The sequence below is a fragment of the Lissotriton vulgaris genome, chromosome 7 (assembly GCF_964263255.1).
Source record: "Lissotriton vulgaris chromosome 7, aLisVul1.2, whole genome shotgun sequence".
Classification (NCBI taxonomy): Eukaryota; Metazoa; Chordata; class Amphibia; order Caudata; family Salamandridae; genus Lissotriton; species Lissotriton vulgaris.
This window is the reverse complement of record NC_141695.1, coordinates 88671582-88687325: the sequence shown is the minus strand read 5'-3', so window position 1 is coordinate 88687325 and position 15744 is coordinate 88671582. Positions and strand designations below refer to the sequence as shown.

Here is a 15744-nt window from a genome sequence, read left to right as displayed (position 1 = left end):
CTTATTAGCAAGTAAAATAAGACTCCAGAGGGCAAAAACATTTATTCCACAGGTTGAAAAAGAGGTTCACGCTTGGGCTGTAAGGGAGAAAGATGAGCACAACTCTTTTTTTAAATTCTATCAAACTCTTTATATCCAAGGAATCAAGAATTCAGCAGATAACAGGACAACTTGCGTCCTTCTTTGCGAGTGGTCACCTATCAAACCTTATTATTGACATCTGCTCAAAGCTCCTATAGACTCAGCTCAAGATCTTCAAATCTCTCTGTTTAACTCCTTTTTACAGAACCTTAGCCTGACTCCTTCACTCTTTGAGGCATCAATTACCCTTATTTTACTTGCTAATAAGGTACCCAACTTATCCCCTTTGTCACGGAGCCGTTGGCCCAGGACCAGCAACGCACACTCGAACGGTTGCTTTTATGCGATTTTAACTGTTTCCTTGTGATAGCTAACTGTCATTGAGTGCATTTGCTAGGGTTCTGTTTGTCCATTTTCTTTAGCAACCTCATCTCAGAGGTGAGTTTCTGTTCTTAAAGGCAAGCCTCCCTAGCCCAGTCTCTTTTAATAGTGACAAAGGTGACTCTGATGGTAGCTTTGCACGCATCCCACAACATGTGATGGGAAATTTCTAGGGAGGCTTTGGTTAGTAATGGATTACATCAATGGCAGTAGCTCTATTCATGGGCCTTTCCATGGGGCATATTACCAACGAGTAGCGATATTTATCGCTAACTAGGCTTAGCAATGATTTTTTTATCGCTAAGCATCGCCGGAAATTATCGCTGAGATAACGTGCTATTAGCAACGTTTATCTCCAAAGCGATAATTTTTCGGGCGATAGCGTGAATATCGCTGAGAATACAGCGATATTCACGCATTAGCGATTAAATGCTCTTAGCCATGTTATCCACCTCCCATTGGATAACATGGCTGAGAACTGGTCTGAGCAGGCGTTTGTTTTTGGCAATAGCGGGAATATTTCCATCGTTACGCCCGCCTTGCTAATAGGCGATAGCGATGTTAGCGACTGCTTTCAGTCGCTAACAGGTTGGGTACGCCCACTTTGCATGTCATTAGCGATAAATGTCGCTGACATGCAAAGGGGACCCCAAACCACTCTCTATGGCCTAAAAGCGGTCGCGGCCTAACCTCAGTTAGCGACAGCTTGCTAATATAGCGATAGAATTATCGCCGCTTAGTGTCCGAAAACGGACGATAATTGCCTATCGACCCCCTTGGTAATATGCCCCCATATTTGAGGGTTAAAATGCCAGCAAGGGGGTCCCCGGGTAGCAAATCTCTCACTCCAAGTGAAGTTCAAGTGGGCATGATCCTATATAAATATGCCAAAAATTGAGGCCAAGTCAAATGAGCATAGAAGTGGCTGAGTAATGAACATTTAATTATGTGAGAATATGTGAACTGTACAAAGAAGAGTAGAAAGAGTAGTCCCTAAGGTCAAGGTGCAAATAACTGCAGTCGTCATTCAGCCCTAATTCAGTGAATTTCTTTTTTAGAAGAACAAACATCGCCCCTGTCCCCTGCTATATATTCCTCTTCCTGTCCCTCTCTGGATCCCATGCCAGGTTGAAGTCTCCCCACCCCCACAATTATATCACCTTGAATATCTCGTAACTGCTGTCTTAATAAGGAACAAGTATATACATCTTGAGAGGTATTAGGAGTGGAAAGATTAAGCATTGTAAGTGATGTCGAACCCTTTTGTATTCTTAGCTTTATGTAGCGACCATCTGTGTCTCTGGCACCTGAGACAAGCTTCTGTCCAACCAATATGGATTTCCATTGGATGGCACTCCCACAGTCCCATTAAAAGGGGACTCCCAGTACTAGTGGGGGGTACTTTGGTAGACACATGTGCTGGAGAGCATTTCTTGAAGAAATATAATAGCAGGGCCATGTTGGCAAAAATATCTCCAGACGTGCCATCTTTTCTTAGGGGAGGTTAGACCCCGTACATTCTTTAAGAGGAGCTTAAATGCACGTGGAATGTCAGTTGTCATTCCAGGACATTACACAAATCCAGGGCTGCTAGCTGTGATGGCAGAATCCCAGAGTATGTCCAATGATTCCTAAATGGCCCACCCCCCTCAAGAATGAAAGGATACATAACACAAATGCCTTACTTTGTGAAGACAAACAAGCTTCCACCTCATCTCTCCACACACTCTGCTCTCCTGCTCCTTTCTCTTGCACGTGCTCTTGCACATGAGCCTCGTTAAATGGAGGCGGTCTTACTTCAGTCAACAATTTGTCTATAAACGTATCTTCTCCCTCAGAGACACATTCATTCTTTTCCCTCTCATTCTTTTTCTCGTCTTTGTTTATATTTTTGTCATCTTTTGTTTTCTTTTTGTCTGATTCATCAATAACTAAGGGAAAGCAGCCACTGTTTCTAGCTCTTCCTTAAGCCATGCCTTCTTCTGTAAACCCAATCTCACATCCAGCCAATTTTTTAACAGCTTTGCCAATTTGTTCTTTTTACATCTTCTTGTGTGTTTTATCATTTGTCATATAGTCCCACTCATTCTGAGCTTAGAGCTGCACAGGTCTATGCTCCGGCCTCATCTGAAAGAAGACACACGTCAAATTCTCAATCTTTTTGACTTCACATGCACCATTCACAGGAAATTGTAATCTTTTGTCATCAGCGGCAATTCTATTCTATGAGTTGAGTTGAGTTGAGTTGGGATTTATAGAGCGCATAGATACCCTAGGGCATCCCAGCGCTAGTGACCATAGATCCAAAGAGAGGGGAGCAGGAGGGGAGTGGTGATCAAGGGAAGAGCCAGGTTTTTAGTTGTTTCCGAAAACTGAGGTGATTATGTTCTCGCCTCATGGTAAGTGGGAGGGAGTTCCACAATCTGGGGGCGTTGTAAGAGAACAGGCGGCCGCCGGTTCTGGCCTTCCTAATCCTTGGGATGCTGGCAAGAGCGAGGGAGTTGGATCTTAGTTGTCTGTTGGACTGGTGCGGTTTCATCAGTGGTCTCAGAATGGGGGGGCCTTCGTCGTGCATTATTCTGTGGGAAATACACAAGGTCTTGAACGTGACCCGTCCTTTCACTGGAAGCCAGTGCAGGCTTCTGAGAGCTGGTTTGGCCGAACACCTCGCTTTAGTTCTAGTCAAGATTCTGGCAGCCGCATTCTGTGCGCATTGCAGTCTGTAGACTACAGAAGCTGGAGCCCCCAGATACAGCACGTTGCCGTAATCTAGTCTGGAGTTCACTAGCCCTTGCATCAGGAGTTTTCTGAATTGGGGGGGATCAGATGAAGGATCTTTCGTGACATCTTGATGAGGCCGAAACAGGTTCCTGCGGTTTTTCTAGCCTGGGTCTTGAAGCTGAGATCCTGGTCTAGCCAGATATTCAGACTTTTAACTTCGGGTTTGGGGGTTGGTTGCGTTCCCATGCATGGTGGCCAGGGAAGGGATGTGGGGATCTTGTTTGGATTTCCCAGGAGAAGTATCTCCGATTTATCCCCATTTAGTTTTAACCTGGAGTCACACATCCACTGGTACACCTTCTCTAGACAACAAGCTAGGTTGGAGTGGCTATTGTTTGATTGGTTGAGGGAAACGACCAGCTGGGTATCGTCGGCGTACATTATTGTTTTGATGCCAAAAGGTGTTACAATGTCCTCGAGAGGGGCCATGTAAACATTAAAAAGCGTGGGGCTCAGGGAAGATCCCTGTGGGACCCCACACTGGAGTGGCTGGGCTTTGGACGTGGCATATCCATCTGACACTTGGAAGGATCTCTCTTCCAGGAAGGATTTAATCCAGGCTAGGGCCGAGTCCGCTACTCCTATAGACCGAGCCGGTGGACAAGGGTTGCATGGTCCACCGTGTCGAAGGCGGCACTCAGGTCGAGGAGGATCACTGCCACTGACCCTCCTGCGTCCATGATGCTCCTAGCTTCTTCGACCACGGCTAACAGTGCGGTGTCTGTACCCTGTCCCGGTCTGAACCCTGTCTGTGAGTGGCGAAACAGATGATTGACTTCCAGAAATGTAGAGAGTTGCTGGTTGGCTACGCGCTCGGCAATTTTGCTGATGGCAGGCAGCAGCGAAATGGGTCTAAAGTTAGATGGCTCCATGGGGTCTAGCTGTGTTTTTTTTAGAAGAGCCTTGACCGTGGCTTTTTTCCAATTGGCCGGGACAGAACCTGATTTGAAGGAGGCATTAATGAGGTTGGTAAGAGGGGGAGCTACCGTTGAGGCGACCAGTTTGAGCTTGCTGATAGGGGCTGGATCTGACGGGGCACCAATTTTTACCGTATGTAGGATGGATAAAAACATCTCTGTGGTGATTTGGGGGAAGGTGCGTAGGCAGGGGGCCTCTCGGAGAGGGGAGGGGTTAGTGCAGGCTTGTGTGAGGGTTTGGGCCGGTAGGGAGGTCAGAATTTTATCGATTTTTGCCGAGAAGAACTCGGCCATCTGGTTACATCTTATGCCCTCCAGGTCAGGAGTAGGTGGTGGGTCCTGAATTTTGGTGAGGAGATGTACAATGCGGTAGGTCTCTTTTGCGGAGTTGGCCGCTGAAGCAATTTTTTTCTCGAAAAAGATGGCCTGTGTTGTTTTTATAGAATTTTTATAGAGTCTGATATGGGCTCTGTACTCTCTTTTATCTTCCGTAGTCCAATTTTTTCTCCATAGGCGCTCTAGCCTTTTGCATTTTTTTTTAGGTCACGTAATTCTTGAGTAAACCACAGGAGTTTGGCAGATTTCCTAATAGTTGGAAGAGATTTGAGTGGCAGGATTGAATTAAGAGAATCGTTGATCCATTCGTACAGTTGGACATCAGCTCTGGAGGGGTCTGGGTCCAGTACTGGCGTGGTAGAGGATAGTGCTTGTGCCCAGGAGTTAGTATCCAACTTTTTCCATGGGCGGGAGGGAGGCTGGGGAAGGGGTATTTCCGTCTTATTAGCTGAGAGTTGAAGTTTAAAAGGAACTAAAAAATGGTCTGACCAGGGGAGAGGCATAGGGGGTTGTACTGACAATCTGGTGAGGTTGGAGAAAATGGGGTCTAGCAGATGTCCTTTCGTATGAGTAGGTACATTGTTTCGAAGTTGTAGGTTTACGGAGCCTAGGTCTGCTTTAAGATCAGCAGCAAGCTTGCTAGCGTGATCGTCGAAGTGGACATTTAAATCTCCGAGGATTGTAAAGTTCTAGGCTACGCAAGCGAGGGAGGAGATAGCGTCGATTAGGGAGTTAGTAAAGCGCCCTACCGGTCCCGGGGGACGGTAGATTAGTATACCGGATAGCGTGGTAGACGAAGGCCGGTGGATGGAAAAGTGGACATTTTCGCAGTCTAAGATGGGGCTGTCTTTAAACTGGCAGGACAGGTAGTCGCGATATATGATCGCTAAACCCCCTCCAATACCCGTGGGTCTATTGTGGGATTTTATGAGGTAGCCAGGTGGTAATGTTTGAATAATGTCTGGCTCCGAACCTGATGAAAGCCAGGTTTCTGTGAGGAAAAGGACGTCGATGTCCGAGTGTCAGAAGTAAATTAATTTCTGTCTGATGCTTCGGAAGGGATCTGTAGTTGAGCAGGGCCATCCGAGGCAAATAGGTTCAGGGGGGGGAAAGGAGTGAACCTATAGGAACAATAAGGACATCGTGAATGTACATCCTCCGGGGCAATGGTGCTGTTACACCTGGTAAGTGGAAGGTCTCTGAGTTGATGCAGAGATTCTTGAGAGTATTTGATGAGTAATTGGGTAGATGTGGCAGGGGTTGTGGGCTCTGGGCTCGGTCTGGCGCGGACGGGCGCAGACGGGCTTGCCTTAGGCGCTCCCGCTGCGCTCGTCCGCTGTGCTTCCTGGCCAGGCACATTTTATAGCTGGTTGCTGGTGGGAACGTCCAGGAGGCGTGGCCTAAAGGGGGCGTGGCCACCGTCCTCGCGGTGCAATGGTCGTTAGGGGCGTAGGAGACGATCAAGGCAGCGTGGTAGCGATAGAGTCCGCTGCCCGTGCCGAGTGTGCAGGTCTGAAGCGCCCAAGTAAGTTTCTAAGTGATTAAAAGCAGTGAAACAAAACACAGTAAATTTTAAAAATATCCGCAACACACACTCCCGGCTTCCGCCTCAGGAGTCGAATCTAGGTCTGCGCGCCAGTCGCTCGTATTCAGCGATTTGTACTGGTCGTTGGTTGGGGGCGTGGCCTAAAGAGGGCGTGGCCACCGTCCTCGCGGTGCAATGGTCGTTAGGGGCGTAGGAGAAGATCAAGGCAGCGTGGTAGCGATAGAGTCCGCTGCACGTGCCGAGTGTGCAGGTCTGAAGTGCCCAAGTAAGTTTCTAAGTGATTGAAAGCAGTGAAACAAAACACAGTAAATTTTTAAAATACCCGCAACACACACTCCCGGCTTCCGCCTCAGGAGTCGAATCTAGGTCTGCGCGCCAGTCGCTCGTATTCAGCGATTTGTACTGGTCGTTGGTTGGGGGCGTGGCCTAAAGGGGGCGTGGCCACCGTCCTCGCGGTGCAATGGTCGTTAGGGGCGTAGGAGAAGATCAAGGCAGCGTGGTAGCGATAGAGTCCGCTGCACGTGCCGAGTGTGCAGGTCTGAAGTGCCCAAGTAAGTTTCTAAGTTTCTAAGTTTCTCTATTACCCAAGTTGGGGAGCATCTCAAGCGTTAGGGTACCCACTGGGGTCATAGCCTCTCCTCCACGGTTACAAATTGACGATTTACCTATTGTAATCTCAGCCTAACTTTATAATACATGTATTACTAAAACAACCAATCACAATACAACTTCAACACAAGCCATGAAACACAAAACATAATGTTAATAACCCAAAAAAGGAAAACCTTTTTGTGCCTTTCGGGATACAGGAAGGAAAATCAAACTCATCACAGAAAACGGTTATCACCTTGAGTGCTTCCGAACACACCAAGATAGGTACCGACCAGAGGACACCTACCTTTAAAGCCAGAGTCCCTCATTTACAAAAGGCATGTACCACCGGAGAGACTTCTTTTATGAACTGGTGGCTCAGGCCTCTCAATCATATCGAAGAGGCGGCACAAATCCACCCTGCATGGCCTCATAGATATAGAGCAAGGTAAGGCAGCGCAAATTCCATGGGCGTTGCTGTGGGTGCCCCAGATTTATAAATCTCATAAACCTGGGGCAGCGGCAAAAACGTACACCTCCCCAGAGCAGGGCCGGACTGGGAAGTGAAAGCAGCCCTGGCAAATATTGCCAGACCAGCCCCCGTCCGATGCGCAGCGAGCCAGCCCCCGTCCGACGCGCAGCGCGCGAGGCCGATGGCCATTAGGAGGGCTTGGGGGGGTTCTCCCCCCAAGAAATTTTTCAAAAACGACATACCAAAATGGTGAATTTTACAGCACATTTTTCATTACATATTCAAATTGTATCAACTTTCAAAGCACAGTAAACAGTAGATGATGACCTTAAAGAACATCAGGTTACCCACCCAGTCATATGTATCCATAGGCATTCTTTCAGAGAGCACTAAAAATAGACACAAGTAGTGAATCAGAAAGAACAAAGTAAAAGTGAGACCAACCCCCACATGGTGTGTAGCCGTGAGCAACCACTATGGGGAGTTTGGGGGGTTGAACTTCTACCCCCCAAGAAAATTTGGGAGACAAAGGCCAAAACAGCAATAGATCTGGTTATGTTTCGTACGTGGGGAGGAGAGAGAGTGGAGGAGGGGGAGAGAGAGAGGGTGGGGGAGGGGGAGAGAGAGAGAGAGAGGGAGACAGAAGAAGAGATAGGGAGAAGTAGAGGGAGAAACACAGGAAGAGAATGAGAGAGGAAGGAGTGGAATGAGAGAAAGATGGGGAGAGGGATGGAAAGAGATAGAGAGAGGGAGGGGAGACAGAGGAGAGAGAGGGAGGGGGAGAGAGAGAGAGAGAGGGAGAGAGAGGAGAGAGAGAGGTAAGAGAGGGAGGTGGAGAGAGAGAGAGGGGAGACAGAAATACAGGGATATAAAAGAGAGGGAGGGATAGAGAGAGGGAGAGAGAGAAAAGGATATAGAGAAAGGGATAGAGAGTAAGAGAGATATGTGGATAGAGAGGGAGAGAGAGGGGGAGAGAGGGAGGGGGAGAGTTAGAGGGGGAGAGAGGGATAGGTATAGCGACAGATTGAGAGGGATAAATAGAGAGCGCGTGAGGGAGAGAGAGGGATAGAGAAATAGAGAGAGGGAGAGAGCGAGAGAGAGGGCAAGAGAAAGAAAGAGTGGGAGGGAGGGAGAAGGAGGGTGAAAGGGCGATGGAGAGAGAGAAAGAGCTAAGAGAGAGAAAGAGCTGAGAGGGAGAGAGAGAGGGAGAGAGATCACACTGTTCCCTTTTCTGTCCGCATTTGTCTTTTCTTCTTCCTTTCATCTCTACACCCCCGACTAGCTCCACTTCATGCATGCATGCCAGACAGAGCACGACTGTGCTACCTGTACGTCCCAATATTGACAGCGGGCAACACTTAAACCAAAAGGTCCATAGTCATAGAGCCGTTTTAAGGTTATCGGCATGAGATAAATGCACATCCACCGAGTCTGAAATGGAACACATTACGCAGTCTGTGCTTATCCCAACACCAGCCAAGGATCCAGCCTTCCTGGACCAAACTTGGACGCCTCTGAGTCAGCATTTCAAAACTTGTTGTGAACTGCAGCTGATCCAAAAGAAGAGACAACTTTTTTTTACAGCACGTTTGTCAGCCTCACTTTCCTTTGGTCCCCAAAGTGCAAACAAATGCGTGATCATGCGATTAACTCCAATGTTTAAACACAACTGGGTTTTTAGTCAAAAATAAGTAGATTTCACTGTTAGGAGTTATCACAAAGGCACATGATATGGCAATTTCAATGGACACAATGGGGTCAGGTTTGCAGGATGCACCACCGTGTACAGTTGTACTACAAAGATGGCCTTTCTGGCTCTGCCAGTGATTTACAACAATAAAGTGTGTCTGCATCTCACTGAATAGTTTCTCAAACTAAGAGCAAAAATAGCTTGGTGCAGCCTAAAGATTCCATGCACAATCCCTCAAAGTTACAGCAATTGCTGATCACTAATATTAATCCAACCCATGCCAAGGCCGTGATTAAAGTAGGAGCATGAACAAAGCAGCCAGCCAGCCTGGACTAGTTTCAGCATGGTTTAAGCAGTGAAATAATAACTAGGCGTGCCAAAATAATTTCCTTTGCCATCGTCTAAGATTTAAGCAGCTCACGAGAGCCTCCACTTGGTAGAAAACACATCCAGAAGTAATGCGCTGGAAATAAAGATGCAAGGGTCTGCAGTCTAGAGAGATTTTTACGATTTGAGAACATGCATAACTTATGAAAATGTCACACATAGCAATCTGAAACCTTGGCAGCTATGGGCAGGCTCTAGCTGACGACTCCGAGGGACTCCAAGACTAGAGGCCTAACATACAGAGCTGTGCTGTGCATATACGGTCAGTGGTAGGCAACTTACCACTGACCGTATATACACAGCACAGCTCTGTATGTTACACACTGCGGTAACTGTCGGATTGGAATCACATTGCTCTGCAGCTGCTAATGTATTTTCAATCTTGCAATATAGATTAAATACTCATTGGCAGTCATTAATAATCAGTTTTTTTTATATAGCGCTTCATACCAATCCTATGCAGCTTCTTAGTGTTTTAAATAAGAGGAGTTCTTACTAACAAATGTACCCAATTTAACGTCCATTTGGCCTGCATCAGAGGGACGTAGTCCGAGGCTGGGTTAGCTGGAAATTGAACTATTATAAAGATCATATCAGACGACGTAGGTGAGTGTTTAACTAACAAGTAACAATAGGATCTCTCAAAATCAGTAACCCAAGGACTTATTTACATTATAGGCACTCTGTGATCTGCATGGTGCATGTTCTTTGCAGCAGGCATATTAACTCACTGTGCTACCTTACCATGAGTCATAACTTGTAATCTAATGGATTTGTCACATATGATTCTATTCTTTTAAGTATTATGCTTTTATGATTTAAGCGTTTAAATCCAATAAAGCTTGTTTTGATTTGGATTTGATTTGAGTCAAAACTTCCACTAGACAAACCTCCAATCTTTCTCTAGAAATAACATTAATCACCAGTGTTATCTTGACATTTTTTTGTTGCCTGAAAATTGCTGGAGGCCAGAAACGGGGCAACAGGTGCTTTTCAAACCATGATATACTTGCAAACATGATACCCCCTGTTGTACCAGTCGCACCATCCTAGAGCTGGCTCTGGATAAAGGTCTGGCCACTACTCAATACTTTAATGGTTCAATGGACAGCAATAAGGACAGCAATAAGGACAGCAAGAGCTCCTTGGAGTATTCTGGACATGGATTCCTTGATTAGTAAGGTTTCAAAGGATCATTCTTTGATGAGACCATTTATGAAATCAACATGTCCTACTTGGGATCTACCTCTAGTCTTTAAAGCTTCATAGTCTCATCCTTGTGAGCCTTTCGTGGAGGTAGACACTGGAAACATGTGTCCTTTAAGGTGTTCTCTTTCCATAACATCAGTCTGTAGACAAAGTGAGTTGGGTCTGTTGTCTATTAAACCCTGCTTTTTGAGGATTTTTATCAGATAGACTGATTCTTAGATTAGAACCAGGTTTCCATCCTAAAGTTATGTCTTCTTTCCATGAAGACAAGAAATATGTTTCCGTCTTCTTTTGCAGCATCTACAATTCCTGAGAAGGATACTTTAAACACAGTGCATATGCTGAGGACACTGTAGATCTATGTGTCTTATCTGGCGAGGTCACAAGACTGTAGATAGTGTGAAAATATTTTCATTTTGATATATTTTAATATGGGTAGAAAGCTTCCTCCCCGACTTTGAGTAACTGGATTAGAACTCCTATGAGCATGGCCTATGTTTCACATGACATAGTTTTACCAGGCAAGGTGACGGCATGTCCATTCGAGGAATGGCTGCTTCCTGGGTTGACACTTGTGGGGCTTCAATGTTAGATAGATTAAAGCAGCCACCTGCGCTACCCCGTCCACTTTTGTCTCATGTTATAGATTGGATATGGGGAACCTTGAGTCCATGGAGTTTTGGTTCCAGAGTATCAGAAGCCACTCCTAGTTTTGCATTAAAATTCGAATATGCAACAATTTGGAGTTTTTGTCATTCTTCAGGTTGTGAATGTTGCTCTGGAAAATTGTTTGAGGAGGTAATAATTTGATACCTATTGGTAAACTCTGAAAAACAGTTTCTCATACCAAATATTACAACCGACCCTCTACGTTTCCATTTCACACCATGGATTTCCTTATAGCTTACAGTATGCAGGCATTGTTGAGTTGAGTTTCTTCCCTCCTAATTTCCTGTGTATTAGAGAGGTATTAAGGGTGACAGCGGGCAGAGTTTGCTTTTTGATTGGCTGTAGCTGCGGAAGTCATCTCCCTGAATGTACAGTTCAAGGTTTTCGTTTATTGTGATTTGCACGCATACCATTTTAAAAAGGTCCGTCAGACAAACCATGTAGAAATAAGTATTCAAAAAAGCTGCAAATTAAACATTTTATACATTGTAATTCTCCTGTGGTAGAAATATATGTTTTTCTACAAATTCCCAGTTATTCTAATGTACAAGTAGTATGCTATAGCAGACAGATAATCCTTTACTTCAGCTGGAGTGAGCCTTTTAAGTCCTGCTTCATTGCAGATACCGACTTCAATGTTGTCTTCTGTCATCTGTCCTTCAAAGCTTTCCTTTAATGTTAAAACGGCTGTGTGCATCTTCAAGTTCCAGTTCTTCATTATACCCTTTATCAAGGAAAGTTTTTCCATTCACGTAATTTTCCCCATAGCAGTTGCTGTCCATGCAAAATAGGCACCAGAAGGATCGGACTGAATAAAACATGGCCTTTCCTCATCCCAACCAGCAATTAACAATGATACACCAAATGGGCGAACACCACCGGACTGTGTGTACTCTTGCATTACTGAAGCAACTCGCTGTACTAGCTGCGCTGTTGGAATTGGTTCCTGGTAAACCAAGAAATATTGCTGAGCCAACTTCCGAGCCCTCCGTACCAGTACCCTGTAGTCAGGACCCATGCCACTGACCACCACCACTGCGCGACGCGGCCCCTCCCGCCAACTTCAGCGAAGACCAAGCATTAACGACAAAGTCATCATGAGTCATTAATGATGAAAGAAAGTAACTGTAATTGTCGGTACGGGAGCCAGCCCAGGGCGGGAAAAAATAAAATACACTTACTCAGTCACAGTAACGGTCACGTCGGGCCGGCCGGGCTCCTGCTGTTGGTGGGTGGTACTGGCAGACACAGGAGGACAGGAGGGCAGGCTAGTACTTCCAGTGGCGGGAGCGGGCTAGCCACCACAGTAATAATTAAATTATGGCCGCGCCCGCTCCGGTGAGGTCCTTTCAGGGCTGGCTGACTCTCTCGTCATGATGGTGATGACTGCGCAGTTCTTTTGCCCACAATGCAATGCGCATGTGGGGGGGGGGGGCACCCTAGGCGCGCAGACGCGCCGGAGGAGGCAGGGCATGACTGCGCGCTGCGCACAGGCACCTCCCTCGGTCCCTTCTCCCTCCAGAAACCCTTCTTCCGCTTTTTTTTAGGTTGCTGCTTGTGATCAGCCTTCTTGCTGCTTCGTTGCGCTGTAGCATGGGCGGCGCTGCAGCCTGCAGGCAGTCACAACACGACTGACACTTACACACTGATGCTGACGCTTGGCCTGTGACGGACGAACGAAAACGAAAATCGGCCCTCACTCACAAAAGCGGCCCCCTCCTGACTCAAAACCGGCCTCCAACCCCTCCAGCCGACCGGGGGATTGCCCGGTGCCCGAAAGCACCAGTCCGGGCCTGCCCCAGAGCAGGCATTACAAGGAGAAATGTTGTCCTCCTTTTTTCCTCTTTCCACGTGTACTGCATTCTGCTGCACACATAGAACAAGGAAAATGTCCCTTCCTGCACAAAAACAATCATGCCAACAACACAGACACCCTTCCACCATGGTGCAAGTGTGCCTGCGTTGGCGCTCGGGTGCATATGGTATGCCAGCACTGGCTGAACGGACAGAAATGCACCCTATCTTGTAAATATGGTGCATTCCTGCCTTTTCAAATTGGCGTAGGGCAGCGCAGTACAATGACTTGCGGGGATGCCCTACACCAATTCTTTGTAAATGAAGCCCGAGTATTTATCCACTACTCAGAATTAGTTCTCACACCCAAGTAGACTATTACATTTTAATCTAGAACCTGGTGTGGTGTCACATGGCCACATTCAACAGAAACTTTATAATATTATCTTGAGATCTTAGATTTTCATAAATCTGTAAACCTTATATGTAAATCCAAATACCTTTCAAAAAGATTACGTAAAATAACAATATTTCTTCATCAAAAGTACAATTTTAACAGCTTTAGCAATTCACACAACACATTGCAATGCAATAAAGTTTTTAAAACATTCGCAAAATACCATTAACATAATACACTGTGCGGTGCACACAAAACTAATCATTTCACTCCAAATCACATGTTGTAAGAAGCACACCGAGCAACACAACTCATCATGCTCAACCTAATTAACACTCATTTAATTCAACTACCAACAACACCAACAGGTACATTAACATTAATACAAGCAATTCTAACCCACTCTAAATTCTAATAATTTTAGGGTCACAATTTTTACTAATCATGTAAGTTTAATAATTATGCAAATTATGCAACTTAATTGGCACAATATGCCCATGTTACTCCACCAAAATCTGACCATGCTTCTTTTATTAGTAAATCAAAAGGGTTGAGGCACAGTCCTGGGGCCATTCAAGTCTCATAAGACAATGGCAATCGTGCAAATAAAAGAAAACTTCACAATACAAAATGCAAATTAAAAACTATAAAGGTTTATTCAAAGTTAATATTCATTACAGAAGGCAAAAAGTAATTAGTTAGCCAAAATCAGCATCAATAATGTATCAGATAACAAAAATGCTAGAGGATCGATATAAGGTCTATCTTCAAAGCAAGTAAACAGCTAGAACCAAAGTATAGTTAAGCAAAAGGACTAACATAAATCTGGTCAGTTAAAAAATCAAGGAAAGTATACGTATAAATCAATAGACAGAGTAACACACAGTCTGCACAGTTCAGAAAGCAGTAAAAGTCTAAGTATAGACAGTCTGATTAATTTGCATTCTCAGAATTAAGCAAAAAGTCTGACACATCTCCCAAAAATGGCATATTTTATAGGTTTTAGGTAATTAATGCCACACATTCGGCATAGTTAGATCTGACATAATAGGGCTGTTCTAATCAAGTTGCCATGCATATATAAACACTAGTTTTTTAAAGAAAATTTGATATATCAAATAAGACATATTTAGGAGCACCTATTTTCATGTACAATTATAATAAGGCTTGCATATATTGAAGGAAATAACATGGCCTGTGCATAACAAATAAAAAGAATACACAGTACAGCTGATGAATAAGTCTTAGAGCAGACTTTGGTAAAGAACTTTTAATTTGTTGCAAATACAGAAACATTCAGGGCCTGGCTTTCTTTGCAAGGAACACAAACTAATTCCAGCTTGAAAAGTAAACAGCCCTATGAAATAAATATTATTTTGGTTATCTCTATGAAATGGAAACAAACAGAAGAGAAACATTCATGTAGAAAGCTCATTTTAAAAGCACACTTCTTTCTGTCACTGTAAAATAAATGTCAAAGCTTTCTGACTTTGCCTGGTCATGTCAACTGAAGCCTGGTTATGCTAACTAAAGCCCCTTGAAATTAATTATTATTTTCTATTAATTAAAAACATGTTAACAGTATCCCCAACTCCTCTCTTCTCTTAGCTAACTAGGCTGATCTTAATATCAAAAGGGCATGTTATGTTTTTTTAGATGGCCATGCTCACATGCACCTAGATGTTTTATAACAACAGAAGCAGTGTTCTGCAGAGAGATAGCTGTGGTTTCTGTGACACAGCTGAGGTATTGTCATCAGTCAGGTTTCCCGGTAGCTTGTTTCCTTCCCAGTATAAGAATTGGCTTGGTAGTTTGGTCTGCCCTGTTCCCATGATGCACTGGGCCAGGGTCAGACTAATTTGCATATAGCCAAGTTCTGAGCTGGGATGGTGCAGTGAGCTAAAAAACGGTGATGGATCAAGCCCTGATCTTTGGACTGGGTAAGAGTGGTCTGCTTAATTCAGACACTCTGTTCATCACCACCCCCTTTTCTGAATCATCAGTCAGGTAGATCAGTCTGTCAAAAGACCCAATGCTCCTTTTGTGTAACCTTCTGCAAGGAAAGGTGTTTGCAGCTAAATCTCTTGTCAGCACAACCCCTCAGCCTGCAATTGTTGGATTAAAGTTCCCCTCTATCTATCTTGTACAATACTTCGGTGCAGCTTATATTGTCCAAACGTTGTTAAATATTTTTACAACAATCAACATAAAAGCATCCCAGCCCTTTACCTATTCATGTTCGGTGAAATGTTGTCTACTATTTAGAAACAACAACTGAGAAGTCAAGATATCAGATTCTATGAAATCTTGTTGACTGTTTAGAAATAATAATTAGATAATCAAGATATCAGTCTATGCTAGAACAAACATTGAACAATGTATTCAAGTGATTTAAACATATACTGTAATAAATTAACCCACATAATTCAAAAGGGGATAATATATTCAGATTATTTAAAAAAACACCTTCTTGTTTTCATGCTGTTTTCTACA

The 15744-nt window shown here is 44.6% G+C and overlaps 1 protein-coding gene and 1 pseudogene across 1 annotated transcript in view; one reads left to right on the top strand and one right to left on the bottom strand.

Annotated features, from left to right (window-relative positions):
* Positions 1–15744, top strand: part of LOC147700859 (uncharacterized) — a 75201-nt gene that overhangs the window by 29844 nt on the left and 29613 nt on the right. The window lies entirely within an intron of this gene.
* On the bottom strand, positions 11561–15488 carry LOC147700860 (proteasome subunit alpha type-2 pseudogene; annotated as a pseudogene).